This window comes from Hyperolius riggenbachi, chromosome 1 (genome assembly GCF_040937935.1).
Source record: "Hyperolius riggenbachi isolate aHypRig1 chromosome 1, aHypRig1.pri, whole genome shotgun sequence".
Lineage (NCBI taxonomy): Eukaryota > Metazoa > Chordata > Amphibia > Anura > Hyperoliidae > Hyperolius > Hyperolius riggenbachi.
Window position 1 is genome coordinate 528,490,529 of NC_090646.1, and position 24,317 is coordinate 528,514,845.

General features: G+C 46.1%; 1 pseudogene; it reads right to left on the bottom strand.

Annotated features, from left to right (window-relative positions):
- Positions 1–4,693, bottom strand: part of LOC137534598 (serine/threonine-protein kinase TAO3-like) — a 288,974-nt pseudogene extending 284,281 nt beyond the window's left edge.
- Positions 4,694–24,317: the final 19,624 nt, after the last annotated feature.

The following is a 24,317-nucleotide window of genomic DNA, read 5'->3' on the forward strand; positions in this document are numbered from 1 at the left end:
TTTGGAGTTATCACATACTTTAGGAGCACTAGCCCTACTGCCAAACGGTGCCAAAAAGTTGAATGCTGGGAGTTCTTTTGAATGCTGGGAGTTCTTTTTATCTATTCCGCCTCTTCCATTTATTTCCCTGCCTAGCTGATCACTTGGCTGAGATGACTCAGTGATTGGATGTGTAAATTAAAAAAAAAGACTCTGGGAGGAGGGCAGCTAATGAATACACAATGAGCAAGAGAAGGAGGGGGGGGGGGGACAAGAGTAAGGGAGGATATGATGTCAGCATTAGCTTGGCAAAATGGACACTGCCTAGAATAGGATTTTCTGCTTTTCCTTTGTAAAATTCACAGGAATCATTAAGTGGATAGCACAATACATCTGTTATGTAAGTAGAAGTAGTATTTATCTACTTATGTGTTTTTTATTTTTAGGTTAGCATGGGTGGCGCTTGTTCTTTACGAAATGTTCAGCTTTCTTGTTTTATACACATTTTAAAAGGCTGTATTAAAGTATAGTTTTTAAATTCACATAAGACTAGTTGCACTAGCCATAAACTTCAAGATGGTCTATGCCAGTGGTGCCCAACCTTTTTTGGCCCGAGGGCCGAACTTTAAATCAAGAAAAATCTCGAGGGCCGGAACACATGCATACAAATTTTCGATGTAAAACTTTAAACGTTTTTCTAGTAACAGTTAACATGGTGTTGGAAATGGAAAGAAAACGACAATATAAGAATTGTTGTACTCACCATTTGATGCACATTTTCTTAATGAGAAGTTTGCGGCTGTTTTTCAGAAACCAATTTCTGGATATTTGGCTCCAAATGTGTAACATTTATTCTTAATACAGAATGAAGATGATCATCTGTGATGCGAGAACGTGAGCCAGTTTCTGTGTGGGGCTGCCCGCTCTGTGTGGGGCTGAGGGGGCTGTCTGCTCTGTGTGGGGCTGAGTGGGCTGCCCTGTCTGTGTGGGGCTGAGTGGGCTGCCCTGTCTGTGTGGGGCTGAGTGGGCTGCCCTGTCTGTGTGGGGCTGAGTGGGCTGCCCTGTCTGTGTGGGGCTGAGTGGGCTGCCCTGTCTGTGTGGGGCTGAGTGGGCTGCCCTGTCTGTGTGGGGCTGAGTGGGCTGCCCTGTCTGTGTGGGGCTGAGTGGGCTGCCCTGTCTGTGTGGGGCTGAGGGGGCTGCCCTGTCTGTGTGGGGCTGAGGGGGCTGCCCTGTCTGTGTGGGGCTGAGGGGGCTGCCCTGTCTGTGTGGGGCTGAGGGGGCTGCCCTGCCTGTGTGGGGCTGAGGGGGCTGCCCTGTCTGTGTGGGGCTGAGGGGGCTGCCCTGTCTGTGTGGGGCTGCCCTGTCTGTGTGGGGCTGCCCTGTCTGTGTGGGGCTGAGGGGGCTGCCCTGTCTGTGTGGGGCTGAGTGGGCTGCCCTGTCTGTGTGGGGCTGAGTGGGCTGCCCTGTCTGTGTGGGGCTGAGTGGGCTGCCCTGTCTGTGTGGGGCTGAGTGGGCTGCCCTGTCTGTGTGGGGCTGAGTGGGCTGCCCTGTCTGTGTGGGGCTGAGTGGGCTGCCCTGTCTGTGTGGGGCTGCCCTGTCTGTGTGGGGCTGAGGGGGCTGCCCTGTCTGTGTGGGGCTGAGGGGGCTGCCCTGTCTGTGTGGGGCTGAGGGGGCTGCCCTGTCTGTGTGGGGCTGAGGGGGCTGCCCTGTCTGTGTGGGGCTGAGGGGGCTGCCCTGCCTGTGTGGGGCTGAGGGGGCTGCCCTGCCTGTGTGGGGCTGAGGGGGCTGCCCTGTCTGTGTGGGGCTGCCCTGTCTGTGTGGGGCTGAGGGGGCTGCCCTGTCTGTGTGGGGCTGAGGGGGCTGCCCTGTCTGTGTGGGGCTGAGGGGGCTGCCCTGTCTGTGTGGGGCTGAGGAGGCTGCCCTGTCTGTGTGGGGCTGAGTGGGCTGCCCGCTCTGTGTGGGGCTGAGGAGGCTGCCCGAGGAGGAGAGGATCGGGTGGTATTGCGTAGTAAAGTATCGGCGTAGTCCCGCGCATACTTGTGAGAATGTGCTGGTATTCAGCCCCGGGTAGCGCTGGGATAGTTATAAAGCCTCGCTCATTGGTTAGTGCAGGAACCTTCCTCCAATAGGAATCAGCCTAATTCCTATTGGAGGAAGGTTCCTGCACTAACCAATGAGCGAGGCTTTCTAACTATCCCAGCGCTACCCGGGGCTGAATACCAGCGTGTATGCGCGGGACTACGCCGATACTTAACTACGCAATACCACCCGATCCTCTACCCCTCTGCGGGCAGCCTCCTCAGTCTCCCCCAGCCTCCCCCTCCGCAGGACACCGCCGCGCGGGCCACAGAAACTGGCCTCGCGGGCCACTAATGGCCCGCGGGCCGTAGGTTGGGCACAGCTGGTCTATGCAAACCTATACGACCATGTGGTGCTTAGTGAAATAAAGATTCTGATTTAGTCAACATGTTACAAACCAGTTATGCCTGTGACAACCTAGTGCACAGTAAAAGGTGTCTACCAAGGTCAAATCCTTCTTCAGTGATCTGCTGAGATGGGAAATAATCAGCTGACCATTGCTGTAGTCCCAGCTGCAGTACAGCTGGATGCTACTGCTCCTCTTCACCCCTCTCCATAGAATAGGACAAGTTGCTCACCTCTTCTTAAGCCCAATCTACACGATACGATTAAATCCAACATGTCCGATCGGGATTCGATTCAATTCGATTTGCCATTGCAAAACAATGGCAAATCGAATCGAATCCCGATCGGACATGTCGGATTTAATTGGATCGTAAATAGAATCGCACGAAGAATCGTATCGTGTAGATTGGGCTTTAGACCGCCTGTACAACTATGGTTCCAGAAACATCACCAGAAATAAACTATTGTTTTGGACGATTAAACGAAGGTGCCTTTCTGGTCTGACTTTTTGTCAAATTAATTCAGAGCCCAAAAATGTCCAGCATCTCAGGAAGAGCACAAGCAATATTTCACCAATGCTTAGTCACAGCTGAAAAAGGTCTCTGCTGAATTGTTAAGTGCTGTCTGGACCCTTAAATACTGTGTGAGGCCTGGTGCACACCAATCGTTTTTGGTAGCATTTTCAAAAACGCTGCCACTTGTGAAAACGCTTAGCTAATGTATCTCAATGGGGGTGGTGCACACCAGCGGTTTGAGGTTTTTAGAAAACCGCAAACAAGGCTCCTGCAGCATTTTTTGCGGTTTGCAGATGCATTTCTGCCTTAACCCCCCTGGCGGTATGAAAAATTCCGCCAGGGGGCAGCGCAGCAGTTTTTTTATTTATTTATTTTTTTTAAATCATGTAGCGAGCCCAAGGCTCGCTACATGATAGCCGCTGCTTAGCGGCATCCCCCCGCCCGCTTCGATCGCCTTCGGCGATCTCCGATCAGGAAATCCCGTTTAAAGAACGGGATTTCCTGGAGGGCTTCCCCCGTCGCTATGGCGACGGGGCGGGATGACGTCAGCGACGTCAGGACGTCATTGGGAATCCCGATCCACCCCTCGGCGCTGCCTGGCACTGATTGGCCTGCGCGCCGCAACGGATAGCGCGATCGGGCGCGGGCCGGCGGCGATCAGTGTGCTGGCGCAGCTAGCAAAGTGCTAGCTGCATCCAGCAAAAAAAAAATTAGGTAAATCGGCCCAGCAGGGCCTGAGCGGCACCCTCCGGCGGCTTACCCCGTGTCACACACGGGGTTACCGCTAAGGAGGTTAATGTAAAGTATAGGAAAAGCTCAAACCGGTCTGAAAAAATGCTAGATCAGAGCAGTTTTCCAGGCGTTTTTGTTACAGTAGCTGTTCAGTAACAGCTTTGCTGTAACAATATGACATCTGCTACACAAAAACGCTCCCAAAAACGCTAGGCATGTTTAGAAAACCTCTCTAAACATGCCTAGAATCGCTCTGAAAATCTGCTTCTAAAACTTCTAGCGTTTTGCAGATCTGCTAGGAGGTTTTTGGTGTGCACTGGGCCTGAGTTGTCCATTTCAAAAACATTCATAGGCTTAAGCGACAATTTAACACGAGGAGGTATAGCTTGGGAGAGGTTTAAAGGGACCCTGAGTAGAGCTTTAAAATGAAAAATAGGCACTTATCTGGGGTTTCCTTCAGCGAGGTAGCTCAGGGTCCTCCGGGTCCCCTCCGTGGTCCCGCTGAAGGCCCCGTTAGTGCTGCGTCTTTGCGTAACTGCATATGCACATTCCAAAATGACACGGAGGGGACACAGAGGGACCTCGCGGGCTATGGTAAGTGACGATTTTCATTTTAAAACTCTGCGTAGTCTCCAATTATAGCCGCTACCTAACTGGTGGTTGCCAAGCTGGGCGAGCTGCAGCAACGCAGGCAAAGGTTTCCGAAGAGCTTCAGAGACATGGCCAAGACCGCGTCCCCAAAGGGGGGGGGGGCGGAGCATCACCCAATGGATCGGATCAGGCAAGTATTTAAGCCAGTCATGACCGGCTCTGTAATTTTTACCAGGGGTACTAAAGTATAGCAATTTCATCATAAGTCAAACCTATCTGATAAAACTTGTTTTGACATTTCTTACGAAATAGACTGCTCCAAAGCAGCCATGTCTGGTTTCATGCAAATCCAAAAATATGTTCTCTGGATCTTCTTTGCAAAACAGATCCGCTATGTCAGGGTCCTTTATAAGGCCCTTCCGCATCTTGGAAGGGATGGTAATGTCACTCATCCTTGCAATCCCTGGCTTGTTTCATGCTACATGGAAGTAGGTTTGGCTTGGAAGCCGGACCCTGAAACAAAAGGGTAAAAAACAAGTTCTAGTATTTGTTGTTACACTGTAGCAATAATGCCAGCTTTCCATAAAAATATTCAAAACCATTTATGGATAATGCAACATGCAAGCATACAATTCATCAACCTATCAAAAGATTAGGACACATATTCTAAAGTCCTCTCTTGGGACACATTAACCACTTCCGTACCAGCAGTTTTAGCCCCCTTAAAGCGGAATATAACCCTGCATTTCAACTTTGCTCTAAAACATTATTTACAGCATATTATATGCAAAAAGCATTTTTTTTTTACTAGACCAGCATTGGAAGGGTTAAACACAGAGGTTTTAAGTTCCGTGCAGACGTTCAGATAGTTACATTCTATTTAGTTATATGTATATATTTAGAAATGTTACACACTCTTTGGCTGTCCTCCAACTCCTCAGTGAGAGAGATGAGTCACAATAAACACTTAGATACATTTGTGTAAACAAAAAGTATCTAACTCAAGTTCGGATGCGTCTGCAAAAATCTCCAGGGACTTTAAAGCCCTGTGTAACCCTTCCAATGCTGGTTTAGTAAAAAAAAAAATGCTGGTTGCATATAATATACTGTAAATAATGTTTTAGAGCAAAGTTGAAATGCAGGGTTATATTCCGCTTTAAGGACCAGAGACTGCTGGTACAGTAAAATGCCACTTCCAGACACATCGCCTCACATACCCGCCAATGCCCCATTGCCGCAGGCTCCTCTCTCTGCCGTCTCTATGACGGCAGAGTGCCGACAGCCGGTCAGCAGCCGCTTTTTATTAGCTCCTGGTGCTGTCTATCAATGGAAGCCAATGTGATTGGCTCTACGACGTCTCCGTGATCATGCAGTCAGGAGTTAATGAAAGCGGCTCTTGACCTGCTTACAGAGCTCTGGCGTTTTATATTGCAGAGGGTTCAGAGCGGAGAGATCGGCGGTAACGCGTCATTTAGTGAGACACTGAATCTGCGTCCAGTCAGAGCAGCAGCATCACCTGCTGGACGTGGATTCAAACTGCATCGGTCCGGATCCAGTTAATGTGCTTAAAAAATAAACTCAAGGGTTATCCAATATACATCCATTACGCACCATACACACCTCAGTGGGAGCTGTGTAAATGCTGCAAATGGTTAGGATAATCATTCAGAATTAGAACAGCATTCTGAAGCATTCAGATCAGAACTCAAAGTGGTTAAGTAGCTCTGTGCGCACTAATGGCTGCCGGCGGGTAATAGTGCACGGATGATAACGTCGCACCCGCTGTCCTGTAAAAGGTCGCACCCGGTGCAACGAAAACGGCTCGGCGGGTGCCCCCGAAATGGCGCATCGATGCGCCGTTTCGGGGCAACCGATGCGCCGTTTTCAGGGCAGCAGGTGCGATGTTATCGTCGCACCACACACTATTTACTGCCGACTGCTCACTGAGCTGCGATTTACTCAGTGTATGGGTGCAAACCATCGAACGCCTTGGTTTGCGCCCAGAAAGCATTAGGGCTCACTAACCGGCATAGCGCCGGTTAGTGAATCAAGCCCTTGATCTGATGGGGACCGCAGCATGGCAGTTAACGCAACCTTGTCGCTTCCTCTGCGCACTAATATTAGTCACTTGGTGACTGAAGTAAACAATTTAGAGAAAGTGGACAGAGCATAAAACAGCCAATCAAATTACAGTCATTCATTTTACATGGTAAAAATGTAAACTGCAGCTGTTCTTAGACTGCTAATTGCAGGGTTTTCAAACTTGGCACACTTGGTCACTGGATGTGTCTGTGTGGGTCTTGGGTGCTCCCTTCACAATGGAGAGGGTTATCCTCGACCTATAGAAAAGGTGAGACCGGGAGCCCTTATGGTGCAGTATTGTTAGTATAAATTGAAGATGTAAATTTGTGAATAATATATACTCACAAAGGTGTGTTGCAATCCTGCAACCACCGTAAATGCGTGCGGAAGAATAACCGTCTCCGCTCGGTATCCCGGACCCTCTGGATCTGGGCGGTCGCTCTCCTCCTATGGTCCTGTTCCCTGGTAGATAGTGTCGCCCAGAGGTAGGAGAGACACCTCAAGGAGGTGTTAGAAAAACAAGTGAAGCATGTCGGTAGAGGCATCCAAAGGTATGTTATTGGTAATAACTAGATAATTTAATAGTAATGAAAAAAACAAAAAACACTAAAATAATAAAATAAGGAGGTCTCTTACCTCCAAAGAAGTGTCTCGTAGATAGAAAAACGAGTCTTTATTAAAATAACAGTTATACTGCAGACAACGCGTTTCACGGGACTCAGCCAGCTTCCATATGTCAATAAAACAGATAACCTTAGTAATAGCCGTGCAGAGCTCAGGCGCATAGATCAAACCAGCGTCCGCTCGTCTTGCTGGTTTAAATGTAAAATTAATAAAATAAATGTAAAATTAAATAAAAATTGGTCGCTGGATGACTGGAATGAATATACAGGAAAGTGGGTGGAGCCTACCACAGCCAATCAAAATTCCTCTATTAACTTTTAATGGGAATATTTAAATGGCTACCATTCTTACACTGTTAACGGCAGAGGCTACAAACCTGGTACAGTCGGTTACTTAAGCTCAAATTCACTAAAGGAGTCCGAGCCACAAACAGTGAATCTGATTTTTTTGCTGGATAAACTGCTTCCAGTCACATATTTTTGATGCCAGGAACCCGAAAGCTCACAGACCTGGTCATTGTACAACAGGAGGAAATTGGCAGCGATTTCAAATGTAGGCTGTACCCGAACTGACCAGCTGCATAGATATGCAGAGTCCATAACACGGGCAGATTACACAACTTGCATTCAAAACAGGAGCAGCAAATAGAGGACGTTAGCTTCCAGAAACAGTTTGTGCACAGACTGTTCAGTACTAGACTCTTCCACAACGACTGGGTCCTGAACAATCTGCGCACAAACTGCTTTTGGAAGCCAATGTCCTCCGTTTGCTGCATCTGGTTTGAATACAAGTTGTGTAATCTGCTCGTGTTTTGGGCTCTGCACATCTATGCAGCCTCCATTTAGAAGCGCTACAAATTTCCTTACAAAAATGTAAGTCTACTTGAGGCTAGCTGCATCCATGTGTATCAGTTTGCATTCAATTTATCTAGATTAGGGTTTAGTGCATAGATTTCATCTGATTTGTATTCAAGGTGTGTATTTAAGTCCCTGGGGGGCTGTTAATAGCAGCAGATGAAGGAGGATCCGCAAGCACAGTGGTATAGTAAAAGCTGGAACTATTTATTGAGGAAACCACATATAAAATTACATGAAATGGTCACAGGAATAACTGACGCGTATCGGGCTCAGTATTCGCCCTTAATCAAAGTTATGCCATTCCTGGTGAGAGGTGGGAACTTTATAACCGGAAGGTGGGGGAGGGAAAAAGAGGGCCCCACCCCCACCGACCAACAAAGAACACATCCCTCTTAAAGAGACAAATACATATATCCAATACATAGTAACATTGATCATATACAAAGCATAGGACAAAACTCTCTAAAACCAATTTCTTATGTCAAATATGCACATAAAGGTGCAGAAAAGAACGGAAGGGGGAAGAAGGATGAATACCTAGCAAAAAGATAAAGAACAATATAGAATCATTTAAAAGTCATATATGAGACTTATATCCCAGCGGGTATTTAAACCCGCCGGGGTACAAGTACCCATACGATGAATCCAGAAAGCTTCTCGTTTGAGGAGGAGTCTCTGTAAGTCTCCGCCTCTAAATGGAGCAACCATTCTTTCTACTCCCTGGAATTTAAAAGAGGTCGTATTCCCATTGTGACAACCCTCAAAATGTTTAGACACCGCAGATTTTTGAAAAGTGTTCCAGTTAGCCCCACAGTAATGTTCACCTATTCTTGCCCGAAGATTCCGGGTAGTGCAACCTTCATACTGTATACGGCAACTGGTGCACGAAATTACATAAATTGTGTATTTGGTATCACAATTGATATATTGCATAATGGGAAAAGACCTATTCGATGCGAAAGAAAACACGGAAGTACCTCTTTCATGACATTTACAGTTATGACATGTAGAAAAGCCACAGGGTAAGAGCCCACTGTGGTAAGCCATGTTGGAGTGCGTATGGAGGTGGCGGATCTGAAAAGGCTGGGAGACAATGTGGACCCCAAAGTGCGTGCCCTACGGGCCGAGAAGCACCAACCTCTGCCAAGAACAAGCTTGAGTTTGGGTCTGAATGCAGAAGATATTTTTTAATAACATCTATAATATTCTTATATTCCAGACTGTATTCTGTTACAAAAGTAACAGCTCCCATACCTGTTCTACCCCGCCGTCTCCTACCCCCCACCAGAAGTTCCTTCCTAGACTTCTTGGCAGCCTTGGCTTGACCTAAATTGTTGGTCAGTGTAACCTCTCTGTAGCCTCGACTCAACCAGGGTGCACTCATTTACATCCTCCAAGTTAGAGCAATTGCGGATTGCTCTAATAAATTTACTTGTGGGAATGGCATCAATGGTGTGCTTAGGGTGGCAAGAATTGGCCAGAAGTATAGAATTACCTGATGTCGGTTTTCTAAAGGTACGTGTAAAGATTGATCGTGACAAAGGATCAACAGTGAGAGTAAGATCCAAATAATCAATAGCATTTGGATCAGTATTCATCGTAAAATTCAAATTGAGTTGATTGTCATTCAAATAATCTAAGAAGGAACCCAAAAGCTCCGGAGGACCCCCCCCCCCCCCCCACACCAACAACAAATCAGCTATATACCTCCCATACCACTTGATATAGGAGGAAAAAGGGTTATCATCCCCAAAGATGCAGAGCTCCTCCCACCAGCCCATGTAGAGGTTCGCTAGGGAGGGGGAAAACTTTGCCCCCATGGAAGCTCCGCATCTCTGGAGATAAAACTCAAAAACAAAAAAAAGTTGTGTGTGAGGAGGTACTCCACAGCCATTAGCAAAAAAGACTGTAGTAAAGAATCAAAAGACGAATATGTAGTCAAATCAAATTCTAGTGCTTGCAAGGCGAGTGCATGAGGAATAAAATAGAGAGAGGCGACATCTAATGTCACCCACTGGAAACACCCAACCCAGTCAAACCTTTCAAGGCTAGAAAGAACATGGTGACATCCGGCAGTCTACACACCAGGGGCTGGAGATGTGCATCCACCCATTCGCTCCCCGAAGGAGCCAAAACCTGCAACAATAGGTCGGCCCCTTGGAGGAACGCCCGGCTTGTGGGTCTTCGGGAGGTGGTGGAACACAGGGAGAACATGATGAAGAGGGCACAAGAATTCAGAAAGACTATTAGTTAGTACCCCCATATTCACCCCGCGTTCCAGCAGCTCCCGGAGGTCCCGAGCGCAGTCGGAAGTGGGATTGCAAAGCAAGGGCAGATACACATCCCCATCGCCAAGCTTTCTAAGGGCCTTGTCCCTATAATCCCGGGCATCCAGGACCACAACTGCCCCACCCTTACCCGCCGAGTGTATCACAATATCATGGTCATTCTGCAATTCACTTAACGTCTGACGCTCAGAGGGGGTGAGGTCAGATGGGGCCCTGGACACCCTGGTCAAACAGCTCAGTTCTTTTTCCACGAAGTCCTGAAATTTATCCAGCACGGGAGAACTGGTATTAACAGGATAAAAAGAGGGATTAGAAATTTCAACAGGAACCACTTCTTGTATGCCTATACCTGGTGTCTTGGTTTCATCTAGAGATTGTAGTGTAATTAGGGTTTTAATGTCTAAGAATGAGGGAACATCAGTGATTTGGCCTCCAGGCAACGACATCTGTGTATGGCAAGAGTCAACATAATCGTCAAGGAAAGGTTTCCTCACTACAAGGTTTCTAACAAACTTGTTGAGATCTAGAATGGTTCTAAACAAATTGAAATGACTAGATGGAGCAAATGAAAGTCCTCTAGAAAGAAGTGCAACCTAGTCAGAAGTGAGGACCTGACTAGAGAGGTTAACAACATTATTTATACAGGGAACTATCTGGGTCGGGGATTTCCTGTGTTTCCTGCCTGCTCGTCTGGTTTTCTTAATTTTGGTCATCTTTTCTTTTGTTTGGATTTCTTTTTTGAAAATTGGTAATAGGATGGGGTCTGTAAGGGTGCACCCGAGGTCTGAGACACCGGAGGGTCCCCCGACACATTGTTGGTACTTGAAAAAACTGATTGTAAAGTGCTGAGAGAACAGTCAGAAAAATCTGATGTGACTGGGAGCCTGAGGTGTCTTGGGGATCAAAACTGACATTTTTTAGGGGTACATTTTTTGAGAATAGATTTTGGTGACCTTTGAAAAGATTCCCATCTGCCCCACTCATAGACTAAGTTTTTGTTGTAGTCGTTAGTGTCCCTTAAAAACTTAATACGTTTAGTCTCCATGATGATTGTTTCCAACTTGTCTAATTATATTTTAGTTTGGAATTCAAATCATCATAAATAGCAAGGGCATTGTACTTTGTGAAATCCTGCGTGGTTTTATCAATCTGTAATTTGAGGTCCACAAGTTTTTGTTCCTCATAGACCACAATGAGTCTCAGACGTAAAGAACATTCTGAAGGAATCTGATTCCACTCTAAGACAAATTTGTCTGAGTAAATAGTAGTAGGAACTTTTTTAATACGAAGGCCACGTGGTACAATGCCCTTACTGATATAATGCTTTATACTGGTAACATCCCACCATAAGCATACTTCTTTGTCTAGTAAACATTCTAAAGTGTTACAAATAGAGTGTAGAGTAAGTTCTGGCTGTTATTATCTGAAAAAACTGACATGAACTTAGTTTTGCGCTCAGAGTCTAACATCAAATTACCAAAAACATCTATGTTAGTAGACGGATCAAAATTATAATTATTCTCTGTTGCTGTGTCTAATTTGGCATGAGTCTCTGTATCAGTAGAATCAGCCAGATTGACTGCAATATCGTTATAAACAGTTCCATTCGAGGAAGTATCTCCCTCTGTAACATGATGATCCACTGTAGATGCAGATATAGTAACGTTAGGCAGAGATTCATCACATGGTAAAAATTGTCCATGTGGTGAAAAATCAGGCTGTGCAGGATATACATTATTGTAAGAGCCCACAGGTCACTTATTGTAAGTGACCTTATTGTAAGTGTTCACAGATGCCTCAAAACTGGTGCAGATGGTCATTGGGTGACTGAGGCTCAAATTCAGAAAAGCGGGCGGAGCCACAAACAGCTAATCAGATTTTTTCATTCCCATGGGAAAATTGAAATTACTGATGCAGAGGAACCCAAGAGCTCACAAACTTGGTCACTGAGAGTCTGTGTGTTAAGGTTAGAAAAGGTGGGTGGAGCCAACAGCAGCCAAATACTATCACGGGCAATACTGGGTCTTCCACTAGGTTATTATAATCCTTGTGGCCAGGGTTAAATTCAGTATTCTCTCTGTGCCCTGTAACCATTGTCAGCATTTACATAGCTCATGCTGTTGTGTGTACGGTGCATACACATGTATATCGGTGCACCCTTGAGTACTACAATCTGTATAAACAGATTTTTTTGCTCTTTAAATTGCCCCCCCCCCCCCCCTTCCCCAAGCAAAATCTTGGTTTGAACTCAGGTCATGTGAATGGAATGATTCCCTCTCCAATACAGCATAGTTGGTGCCTTGTGGTTCCCCCTCCTTCTCCCATACAGGATACCTGCTGTTCAGAGGTACCCACCCTCCCATAGCATGTTACCTGGTGTCTAGTGTCCACCTGCCCTAACCCATATAGAGTTTCCCTGGTATCTAGAGGCCACCCATCCTCCCTCTGTGCCCTCTTGCAGAGTACTGGCAGCAGAGAAGGTGGAAAAGCATTGTACCTGATCCAAGGCCAGACACACTGCAGAGGGTTTCAGTGTCTTCCTTTGAGTCAGTTTCGGCCTCTAGTGCTTAATTGCGAGCAAAACACTACAGGCCAAATCCAATGCAATGGAATACATGGAGAGTTGCGGTGTGGTGGGTTCGTTCCAAGAGGGGATGCAGGCGAAGGGGGAGAAGGAAGGAGGCAGCTTGACGTCAAGGAAATGCGCTATGGGAAGGTGTAACTACTAGACTCCAGGTACAGAAGCAGAAGTCCGCACTTGTCCAAGGTTCCAAAACTTTATTTAGGACATATCCAATAATAACACATGCATCAAAAGGCTGACATGTTTCGAGCTATACTAGCTCTTAATCATAGCTGATCAAACAATGGTAAAAAGTCCTCTTATATAAGGGGACATCAATGCACCTGTTCCTCCGAACCCCGCCCAAGGGAGGGGTAAAGTGGTCATTAAGGTGCAAGGTGCAAAGAGAGGTAAATATTTCTTATCCAACAGTGCGGAGGTACATACAACAAGGAATTAAAACCTTGCTGACCTGGTCGGGCACTGTCGGAGGTGATTGGTGGGTGTAGCGGTGTACACACTACGTTTTTCTGCAGTAGACTCCAGGTACGCTGTATGGGGAGGGAGGGGAGACCACTAGATACCAGGTATGCTGTATGGGGAAGGGAGGACCATTAGATACCAGGTATTTTAGTTATCCTCATACGTCATAAATTATGCAAAGGAGAGTAGGCAGCTAAGAGCAGGAAGCTTTAACCTTCTGGGGAACTTCAATAGAAATCAGGTGAAAACATCCAGTGCCATAAACTACAGAAGACATGTCTGGAAAGAACAAGGTCTTTGATAAAAAAAAATCCAATAAGTGTATATATATATATATATATATATATATATATTGGTTTGGGTAAAAGTTATAGCGTTTACAAACTATGGTGCAAAAAGTGAATTTTCACATTTTGAAGCATCTCTGACTTTTCTGAGCACCTGTCAGGTTTCATGAGGTGCTAGAATTCCAGAATAGTATAAATACCCCCCAAATTTTGGAAAGAAGACATCCCAAAGTATTCACTAAGAGGCATGGTGAGTTCATAGAAGATTTTATTTTTTGTCACAAGTTAGCGGAAAATTACACTTTGTGACAAAAAAGAAAAAAAAAAAAAAAAAAAAAAAAATGTTTCCATTTCTGCTAACTTGTGACAAAAAAAAAAAAATCTGCCACGGACTCACCATGCCCCTCTCTGATTACTTTGGGATGTCTACTTTCAAAAATGGGGTCATTTGTGGGGTGTTTACTGTCCTTGCATTTTGGGGGTGCTAAATTGTAAGCACCCCTGTAAAGCCTAAAGGTGCTCATAGGACTTTGGGCCCCTTAGCGCAGTTAGGCTGTAAAAAAGTGTCACTCATGTGGTATCTCCGTACTCAGGAGAAATAGTATAATGTGTTTTGGGTGTGTATTTTTACACATACCCATGCTGGGTGGGAGAAATATCTCTGTAAATGAGTTTTGTTTTTTTTTACACACAATTGTCCATTCACAGAGATATTTCTCCCACCCAGCATGGGTATGTGTAAAAATACACCCCAAAACACATTATACTACTTCTCCTGAGTACGGCTATACCACGTGACACTTTTTTGCAGCCTAGGTGCGCTAAGGGGCCCAACGTCCTATGAGTACCTTAAGGATTTTGAGGCATTTGGTTTCTAGACTACTCCTCACGGTTTAGGGCCCCTAAAATGCCCGGGCAGTATAGGAACCCCACAAGTGACCCCATTTTAGAAAGAAGACACCCCAAGGTATTCCGTTAGGAGTATGGCGAGTTCATAGAAGATTTAATTGTTTTGTCACAAGTTAGCGGAAATTGATTTTTATTGTTTTTTTTTTCACAAAGTGTCATTTTCCACTAACTTGTGACACCTTAAAGCACCTGCTGGGAGGTACACCCATATGTGTCCTGACACTGAGGCATTACTCTGCAGCTCTGCCATAGGTGAGTGTGTGAGGAGTGGGTGGATCTAGTTTCAAACATACCTATTGAGATTAACCAGTATAGTTCCTCATTAGGTCCACTCTGAGGACAGACTGTAGGATCGGTTGATGAAGAGAGTTACTGTGATTGATTATTTACTCACTATGTTTGATGTATAAAGTGGTTTGATGTCAGTGTAAATTTAATGGCTAACAGCTCAGCTTGATAAAGGGGCGGCTGCCCTGAAACGTTGTGATGACAGCTGTTGATTGCCAATAAAAGAGCTTATACTTATCCAGATGGTGCCGGTTTCATCTCTACAATTTGACAAGTGAGCCAGTGTGCAGCTGGTTCAACCGTGGCACATCGCAGGTGCACTTGAGGAAGAGCTCCACTACAAGGAATTAACAAATAAAGGGTTGACATATCTCACTTTCCATGTAACAAGACCAGGCTATTTCATATAATTCATATATTTCACATTTTAAGTTGAATGAATGAAATTACCTTTTGCACAACATTCTAATTTTCTGAATCTCACCAGTGTACTGCTGTATTTATACTTACCTGGGGCTTCCTCCAGCTCCATTATTTATTGTATTTATAAAGCGCCAACATATTACGCCAGCCCTGTGCCAACATATGACATGTGGTACATGGGCTCCCTTGCAATCCTCCCCGGCTACTCCGTTGTCCAATGGTAACCACCAGTATCTACTTAAGTGGGGTTCTTCTGCGCATGCGCAGCCTGGCCGTGCTGACAGCCAGGCATGTGCAGAACACCACAACTGACCCACACTAAAGATGATACTGGAGGCGACCACGGGACAACGGTGAGGAAGCACACGGTCCTCATGGAGCTGGAAGAAGCCCAAGGTAAGCATAAATCACACACAGTGTACCATCTCAGGAATGTGCAAAAATGTCCTCTTTCAAAAGCGCTTTGCAAAATTGCAGTTTTGTAAGGGTTGGCTAGTGTTTAGGTCTACTTTAAGGAACCTGAGGGGAGAGGGATATGGAGGCTGCCATATTTATTTCCTTGTAAATAATGCCAGCTGCCTGGCAACCTTGTTGATGTTCTGGCATAAGTAGTGTCCAAGTCAAAACCCTGGAACAAACATGGCTAATCCAGTAAAACCTGAGTCTGCGTACCTGATCTGCATATGCTTATTCAGGGTCTATGGATACAATTTGTATTATAGACAAAGGATCAGGAGGACTGCCAGGCAACTGGTATGTTTAAAAGGAAGTAAATGTAGCAGCCTCCATATCACTCTCACGTCGGCTAAAAAGCCCTAACCTTATACCTCATCTGAACCCAGTGTTTCCAAATTCTTGACTTCTAGTCCCACCAGTTGTTATGCAAGTAGCCTTCCATATGCACTGGTGAAACAATGTCTCAGCAAAGTGGATTAACTGCCTGCGAAGGTATCTACAAAAAAAATAAATAAAAAATAATACTGTTGGTGGGGTGTTTGGTCAAAACTAGAGATTGGACTAACTGGTTTCACAACAATTACTTAACCGAAACTCAAAAAGTTATCAACCAGTTTATCATCATAGTGAATATCATAGTCTTAAAGAAAATCTGTACTCTAAAATTTGTACAATAAAAAGAATACCATTCTATTCATTATGTTCTCCTAGGTCCCTCTGTGCTGTTTCTGCCACTACCTGCTGTAATCCTGTCTTGTAATTGCCAGTTTAAGGCAGTGTTTACAAACAAAATACATGGCTGTTATCAGAATGTGATAGGCTCAGAGGAGCTCAGTCTGTGACTCACACAGAGCCTGCAGGGGGCGTGGAGAGGGTGTGTATAGCTTCTATCCTATCCCAAGCTGAGCTGCACATTCCAGCCTGAGTGCCTTAGCCCGACAAAGCCATCAGAGGAAAGAAAATTAGATTATATAACAGTGATAATACAGCCACTGTGCAACTAGGAAAGTCTGCAGTAAGACACACCACATTAGAACAGGTATAGGAACTTATAGGATAGAAGAAATAAGGCCGAAAATGTTGTTACAGAGTCTCTTTAAAGTGAACCTCCAGACTAAAAATCTACTCAACAGCACTGAAAAGGTTTGGTGTTTCTTTAACAGTTTCACAGCATCAGAACTTTGACCATGGTGGAGGGCCGAAGGTTCTTGCTAGAGCCGCAGACCCCCCAATTAGATTGGCTGCACTTTCCACTAAATGCAATTTAAGATTTTGGTGAAGTTGTATGGCGGTGCTGCTGTGGCCGGGCTGGCGGTGATACTGTGGTGTGACCGGATGAGATAGTGACAGGTGCCCCCCCCCAGTGAGATAGTGACTGGTGCCCCCCAGTGAGATAATGACAGCCGCCCCCCCCAGTGAGATAATGACAGGTGCCTCCCCCAGTGAGATAGTGACAGGTGTCCCCCCAGTGAGATAGTGACAGGTGTCCCCCCAGTGAGATAGTGACAGGTGCCCCCCCCCCCCCCCCAGTGAGATAGTGATAGGTGTCCCCCCAGTTAGTGACAGGTGCCCCCCAGTGAGATAGTGACAGGTGCCCCCCCCCCCCCAGTGAGATAGTGACAGGTGTCCCCACCCAGTGAGATAGTGACAGGTGCCCCCCCCCCCCAGTGAAATAGTGACAGGTGCCCCTCCCCCCCAGTGAGATAGTGACAGGTGCCCCCCCAGTGAGATAGTGACAGGTGCCCCCCCCAGTGAGATAGTGACAGGTGTCTCCCTCTCACCCCCCCCCCCCTCCCCAGCTAGATAGTGAGGTGTCCAGTGCCTCGCCCGTTACCTCTGATCCGCTGCTGTGTCAGTGTCCCCGCTGCCTCACAGCTCAGACCTCACAGATCGTGGCGACTGAAGCAAGCAGAGTGCGCGCATGACACCCACGCGGCAGAACATCACATGCGGAAGTGACTAATGATGTCACTTCCACATGTGACGTACTCCGTGCGGGTACCATGCACACTCTGTTTGCCTCAGTCGCCGCGATCTGTGAGGTCTGAGCTGTGAGGCAGCGGGGACACAGGAGAGGCCACACAAGAGGGAGCAGGCATGGCACCCATAGCGCACGCCATGCCTGCATCTCGGGGAGACGAGCGGGCCGCAACAGGAGGCCTGGCGGGCCGGATGCGGCCCGCGGGCCGCCAGTTGGACAGCGCTGGCCTAGACTAATTTACCAGCTCTAGTATGAGTGCCAATACATTTTTAATACTATGTACAGATTGTAGGTAAACCCTAATACTACACAGTGGTAAAATTGGTCAGTGATTGGCCCCCAAAAATTGGATGTGTGTACCAGGCTTTAACCTAGTCTAAACTTTCTAAACCACTGGGCTAACCATGCAAATCAATATAGGGGCCCATATGCAATTACCTTTTTCTCTTGAGTTTTCTCCTAGGTGATATTTTCAGACCTTGCCATAAAATGCCTTTTAAACCACCAGCAAGCAAGAAAATACTCAAACTAAATTGGATAGTACCTTTTCACCAACTTTTTGGTACTTTTTCAACTGCAAAATGCTGAAAAGTTATTTTAAATAGGAGATGAAAATTATCTCCTAGGAGAACATAGTTGAAAAAGTTAATTGCATATGGGCCAGTGAAATAAAGCTGGTTTATTTGTCTACCCAATTACCTGCTTACACCATCTATGTTCTTAACTGTACAAGATGGAAGCAAATATCCTTTTCAGAAACATTATTCGAACTATTCCACCCGCCCGCCCGCCCATCCAAGTTCCCTGCATCGGAACAAAGTGAATGCTTGCACGCAAGTCAAATTTACTGAAAATAAAAACCCTCAGTATATGGAAACCTCTGGACAGCCTAGAGGCTACACGAGCCCACCGTTCCTGCACAGGGTCCCCTCTTAACATGTCCCACAAGAGATGGACAAGATACCCTATCTCAAAAAGTGAGTACCTCTCACATTTTTGTAAGTATTTTAAAGCTTTTCATGGGGAAACACTGAAGCTATGACAAACTGTAGATATGCTACATTGTAGTCAGTGTACAGCTGGTGTAACAGTAAATTTGCGGTCCTTTTAAAAACTTTTACTTATTGCATAATTGTGTTATTTCACATAGTTCATAGGGCCACTCCTCAAGCCAAATACTTTTATTTTTCTTTTAATACCCTAATTCCCTATAAACTAAACAAGCCTCGCCCACAGCTCTCCAGCGCCTAGGCACTCAGACCCATGTAGCAAGGGCTTATGGGCGCTTAGTCTGGGGAGGAGGAGGTTAATAGCCAGGGATTTCAGAGGCAGAGGGGAGGAGGAGTAAAGTTTTCACAGACTGAGGGCTGGAGATACAGATCAGCTTACCTGTGTGTAATGGTCACAAGCAGAACATGGCTGCTCTCGTATCACAGGAAGAAATAATCATCTACTGTTGAAGCGGTTTGCAGCTAGATTTGCTGTGTAAACTATCTAAACTTTTGATAAGATATATACAGTAGACAAGTTACTTATTATAGTTAGTTTTTCATCTCGGATCCGCTTTAAAAGTAAATTAACGCACAGCCATTTATGTCTAAATCACTAGCAACAAAAGCCTGTAAACCCCCAAGTTAAAAAAATGTACAGTGTTACAAGGTCTCATGTTTGAAAAGGGAGCAGGTGTGTTAAATTTGGTGCTATCCTTTCACACTATCAAAACTGGTCACTAGAAGTTCAATATGGCACTTCATGGTAGAGAATTTTTGCTCTAAGCTATGAAAAGATTGCCAACACCCTCAAACTGCGCTGTAGCATGGTGGCCGAAACCATGCAGCAGTTTAACAGGATAGATTCCACTCAGAACATGCCTTGCCATGGTCGACATGTTCAGCATCATGTCCGGAGGTTATCTTTTGCAAATAAATGTGTGCTCACAGCATTGCTGCAGCGGTGAGATTAGCCTGTCAGGGTTAGGCCATATGCAGCACATAGCATCAAATTTGTCTGCCTAATGGTCATCCCAGAAGGAAGCCTCTTTTAAGGATGATGCACAAAAAAACTGAAGACAAGGAAACTAAGGTCATGGATTATGGGAAACCTGTCCTGCGGTATCATGAGACCAAGTTAAACGGATTTTGTTCGGATGGTGTCAAGCGTGTGTGGCGGCAACCAGGTTTGGCGTAGAGACATATGCTGTGCCTACAGTCAAGCATGGTGGTGTGTGTGAAGTGGTTTTCAGTTGCAAAAGTGCTGCCAGCACTGGGGAGCTACAGTTCACTGAGGAAACCATGGTGCCAACATGGACTGCGACATACTGAAGCAGAGCATGATGCACACCCTTCAAAAACTCGGTCACAGCGTAGTAATCCAACATAATGACCCTAAACACACCTCCTCACTGCCTTGCTAAAGATGATAAAGGAGATGGACTGATTAAGCACGCCTCTAGACCCAAGCCCTATACAGCATTTGTGAGGCATCCTTAAATGGAAGGAGAAAGAACGCAAGGTCTCTAACATCCTTCAGCTTTATCAAGGAGTGGAACAGGATTCCAGTAGTAACCTGTAAAGCTCCATACCATCTAAAAAAAAAAAAAATCTTTTATTCCATCTTCATAAAACAGCATAAAATGTGCGGGGTGTATGAGACGCACAGCGTTTCAAATCTTCTGATTCTTCTTTACAGGACAACTGAGGCGACAATGATGGGATAGACATGTGTATGTACAATGCCAAGCTCACAAATAACTATGCTGTGTTCCTTTTTTTTCTTTCTATGCCTGAAAAGGTTAAAAATCAGTAAATGGCTTCTGAGAGCAGTAAAGTGATAAAAAGGGTCAATAGCTCCTAGATTTGAGCTCTAGCATACGTCAATGAATGAGTTATTGAGCAGAGACATTAAAACAGTAAAAACTTAAAGAGAACCTTAAGTGGGGTTCTGACAATGAAATTTGCATACAGAGGCTGGGTCTGCCTATACAGTTCAGCCTCTGCTGCTATCCCAATCCCCCTCCAAAGCCCCCCCCTGTGCTCTGCGATCACCCATAAATCACAGCCGCGCTGTGTGGGCTGTATTTACCTCTGTATTGTCGGTCTCGGCTCTCCCCCCGCCTCCTGCATAGCTCCGGTCCCCGCCAGCGTCCCTTCCCTCCAATCAGCGGGGAGGGAAGGGATGCGGGTGGGGACCGGAGCTATGCAGGAGGCGGGGGGAGCAACAGACTGACAGTACAGAGGTTAACACAGCCCGCTGTAACACGCTGCGTGTTGGCGTCAATGAATGAGTTATTGAGCAGAGACATTAAAACAGTAAAAACTTAAAGAGAACCTTAAGTGGGGTTCTGACAATGAAATTCGCATACAGAGGCTGGGTCTGCCTATACAGCCCAGCCTCTGCTGCTATCCCAATCCCCCTCCAAAGCCCCCTCTGTGCTCTGCGATCACCCATAAATCACAGCCGCGCTGTGTGGGCTGTATTTACCTCTGTATTGTCAGTCTCGGCTCTCCCCCCGCCTCCTGCATAGCTCCGGTCCCCGCCAGCATCCCTTCCCTCCAATCAGCGGGGAGGGAAGGGATGCGGGTGGGGACCGGAGCTATGCAGGAGGCGGGGGGGAGCAACAGACTGACAGTACAGAGGTTAACACAGCCCGCTGTAACACGCTGCGTGTTGGCAGCACAGCTGATTTATGGGTGATCGCAGACAGAGCGCAGGGGGGGGGAGGGGCTTAGGGGGGATCTGGAAAGCAACAGAGGCTGGGCTGTATAGGCAGACCCAGCCTCTGTATGCGGATTTCATTGTCAGAACCCCACCTCGGGTTCACTTTAAAAACTAGAATTAAATATAAAATAAAACTGTGGGATATGTAAATAAAAGGTCAGTTTTAGGAGAAGGATGATAGATACTATTGTTTATCGCATCAGTTTATTTTCACCTTGGATATCCTTTAAGTCATCTGGCACCCTACTCCTAAAAATGAATGCAGACATCCCATGGTTTTATTTACACAGGGGTGCTTCTAGCCTTTTTGTCACTCCAGGCAAGAAATCCTGTGCCCCCTCCCCTTTAAACACACACACACAATAATAAAAAAAAAAATTGGAGAGTTTCTATCTTCCTCCAGATTTCATTTAGATACTTCATATTCTTCTACATCCCAAAAACATACATAATAAGTCAACTGAGTTCCCCCAAAACAATCCCATATTGAAAATATTAGACTGATAGGGATTAGATTGTGAGCTCATCTGAGGTCATTCAGTGACATGACCATGCGATCTGTAAAGTGCTGCAGAGGATGTCAGTGCTATATAACAACAACAACAACTAACATTTGTAAAGCACTTTTCTCCCGTAGGACTCAAAGCGCATAAGCATGGCTAAGACCATTGTGGTACAGAGGAAGAATTTTATAAGTCCGGAAATGCCAGGCTAAACAGGTGGCTTTTCAGTCTGGATTTGAATAGCTCCAGGGATGGTGCTGTCTTTACTGGGTGTGGCAGGGAGTTCCAAAGAGTAGGGGCAGCATGACAGAAGGCTCTGTCTCCAGATTTTTTGAGGTGCACTCTGGGAGTGACCAAGTTTATAGAACTTGCTGATCTGAGGTTGTGAGAGGTGTGGTGCAGCTTCAGCAAGTCCTTCACGTATCCAGGGCCCAGATTGTGCCGGGATTTGAATGTCAGCAGTCCAATCTTGAAGAGTATTCTCCATTCTACTGGTAGCCAGTGCAGTGAGCGAAGGATCGGTGTAATTGACAATGGCGAGGCTGGTTTGTTAGCAATCTGGCAGCAGGATTCTGCACTAAATTGCAGGCGACGCAGGTCCTTTTTGGGGAGGCCAGTATAAAGGGGATTTCAGTAGTCCAGCTGTGATGTGATGAAGGCGTGAACTAGGGTTGGAAGATCCTCTGGGTGAATCAGATGTTTAATCTTTGCAATGTTCTTCAGATGAAAGTAGGAAGATTTAACTACAGATGAAATTTGGTTTCTGATTAGTACGCCAAGGCTGTGCACAAGGTTGGAGCGGTTTATGTCTGAATTCCTGAATTCCCAATCCTGATTGGGGTTGCTTTAGGATAGAGCTGTTTTGATGGCGAGCGCTGGCTTTGGACAAAAAGGACCTCAGTTTTGTCAGCATTTGTCAGCAACCAGTTATCATTCATCCATGCCTGTAGCTCAGCTAAGCAAGAATTTATTTTTGGAGTAGGGTCTGTTCCACCAGGTTTGAAGGACAGGTATAGCTGTGTGTCATCGGCGTAGCAGTGGTAAGTCAGGCCATGCCGTTGGATAATTGTACCGAGTGTCAACATGTAGATTGCAAACAGCAGAGGGGATAGGATTGATCCTTGTGGCACTACGAATTGTAGAGGTGCAGGTTGAGACATGATGGGTCCTAGGGATACTCTCTGTGTTCTGTCAGGAATGATCTGAACCACTGGAGGACTGATCCACTGATGCCACAGTACTCCTGCAGTCTGTTAAGCAGGATTTCATAGTCAACTGTATCAAAAGCCGCTGAGAGATCCAACAGGATTAGGATGGAGCATTCCCCTCTGTCCCTTGCCATGAGCAGATCGTTGCAGACTTGGATGAGGACTGTTTCACAGCTGTGGTGTTTCTTAACCTCCCTGGCGGTCTATTAAAAACCGCCAGGGGGCAGCAGAGTAGTTTTTTTAAATTTTTTATTTTAAATCATGTAGCGAGCCCAGGGCTCGCTACATGATAGCCGCTGTGTAGTGGCATCCCCCCGCCCTCTTCGATCGCCTCCGGCGATCTCAGATCAGGAAATCCTGTTCAAAGAACGGGATTTCCTGGAGGGCTTCCCCCGTTGCAATGTCGTGACATCGTTGGGAGTCTCGATCTACCCCTCAGCGCTGCCTGGCACTGATTGGCCAGGCAGCGCACGGGGTCTGGGGGGGGGGGGGCGGCGCGGCAAGTGGCGGCGGCTAATCGGCGCGGAGGCGATCAGAGTGCACACGCAGCTAGCAAAGTGCTAGCTGCGTGTTGCAAAAAAAAAAAAATGTGCAAATCGGCCCAGCAGGGCCTGAGAAATCCTCCTGCGCGGCATAGCCTGAGCTCAATTCGGGCTTACCGGCAGGGAGGTTAAAGCCAGATTGTAGAGGGTCCAGGATGTTGTTTACTGACAGCTTGGTTTCAAATTGCAGATAGCCTTTTCAATAACTTTACCCAAGAAGGGGAGATTGGAGACAGGTCTGTAGCTGCTCATTGCATCTGGATCCATGGAAGGTTTTTTAAGAAGGGCTTGATGATTCCTTCTTTTAGAGAGATAGGAAACCTCCCTGCTTGCAGAGAGCAATTTACTATTTTGTGAAATGCTGGACCAAGCAGGTCAGCGCATTTCAGCATATGTTTAGTTGGTCCAGGTCTGGCGGAGGATGTCTGAGATCTCTTCCTCACTAATACTTTTGAAGTCAGTCCAGGGTGTTAGGTTGTTCTTGCAACTATTTCCAGGAGTTGAAGAAGTCTTAGGTGCTGTGGACTGAATGAGAGACCGAATAGAGGATACTTTGTCAGCAAAGTAGCAAGCAAATTTCTCACATAGCTCCTTTGAGGGCGTTATAGTAGGGTTTAGACAGAATGGGTTACAGAGTCTATCAACTGTGCGGAATAGTTGGGCTGGCCTGTTGGCGGCCTTTGCGATCTCCTGTGATAGGTAGGAGGATTTTTTTTCTTGGTGATCGCATTTTGGTAGCTTTCCAGGTGAGAGACAAGGACGTGTTTATATAAATACAAATATTGTAGGGGATATTAGATGTGACTATGGTAAGATTGAATTGTGAGCTACTCTGAGGACAGTCAGTGACAGGACTATGTACTCT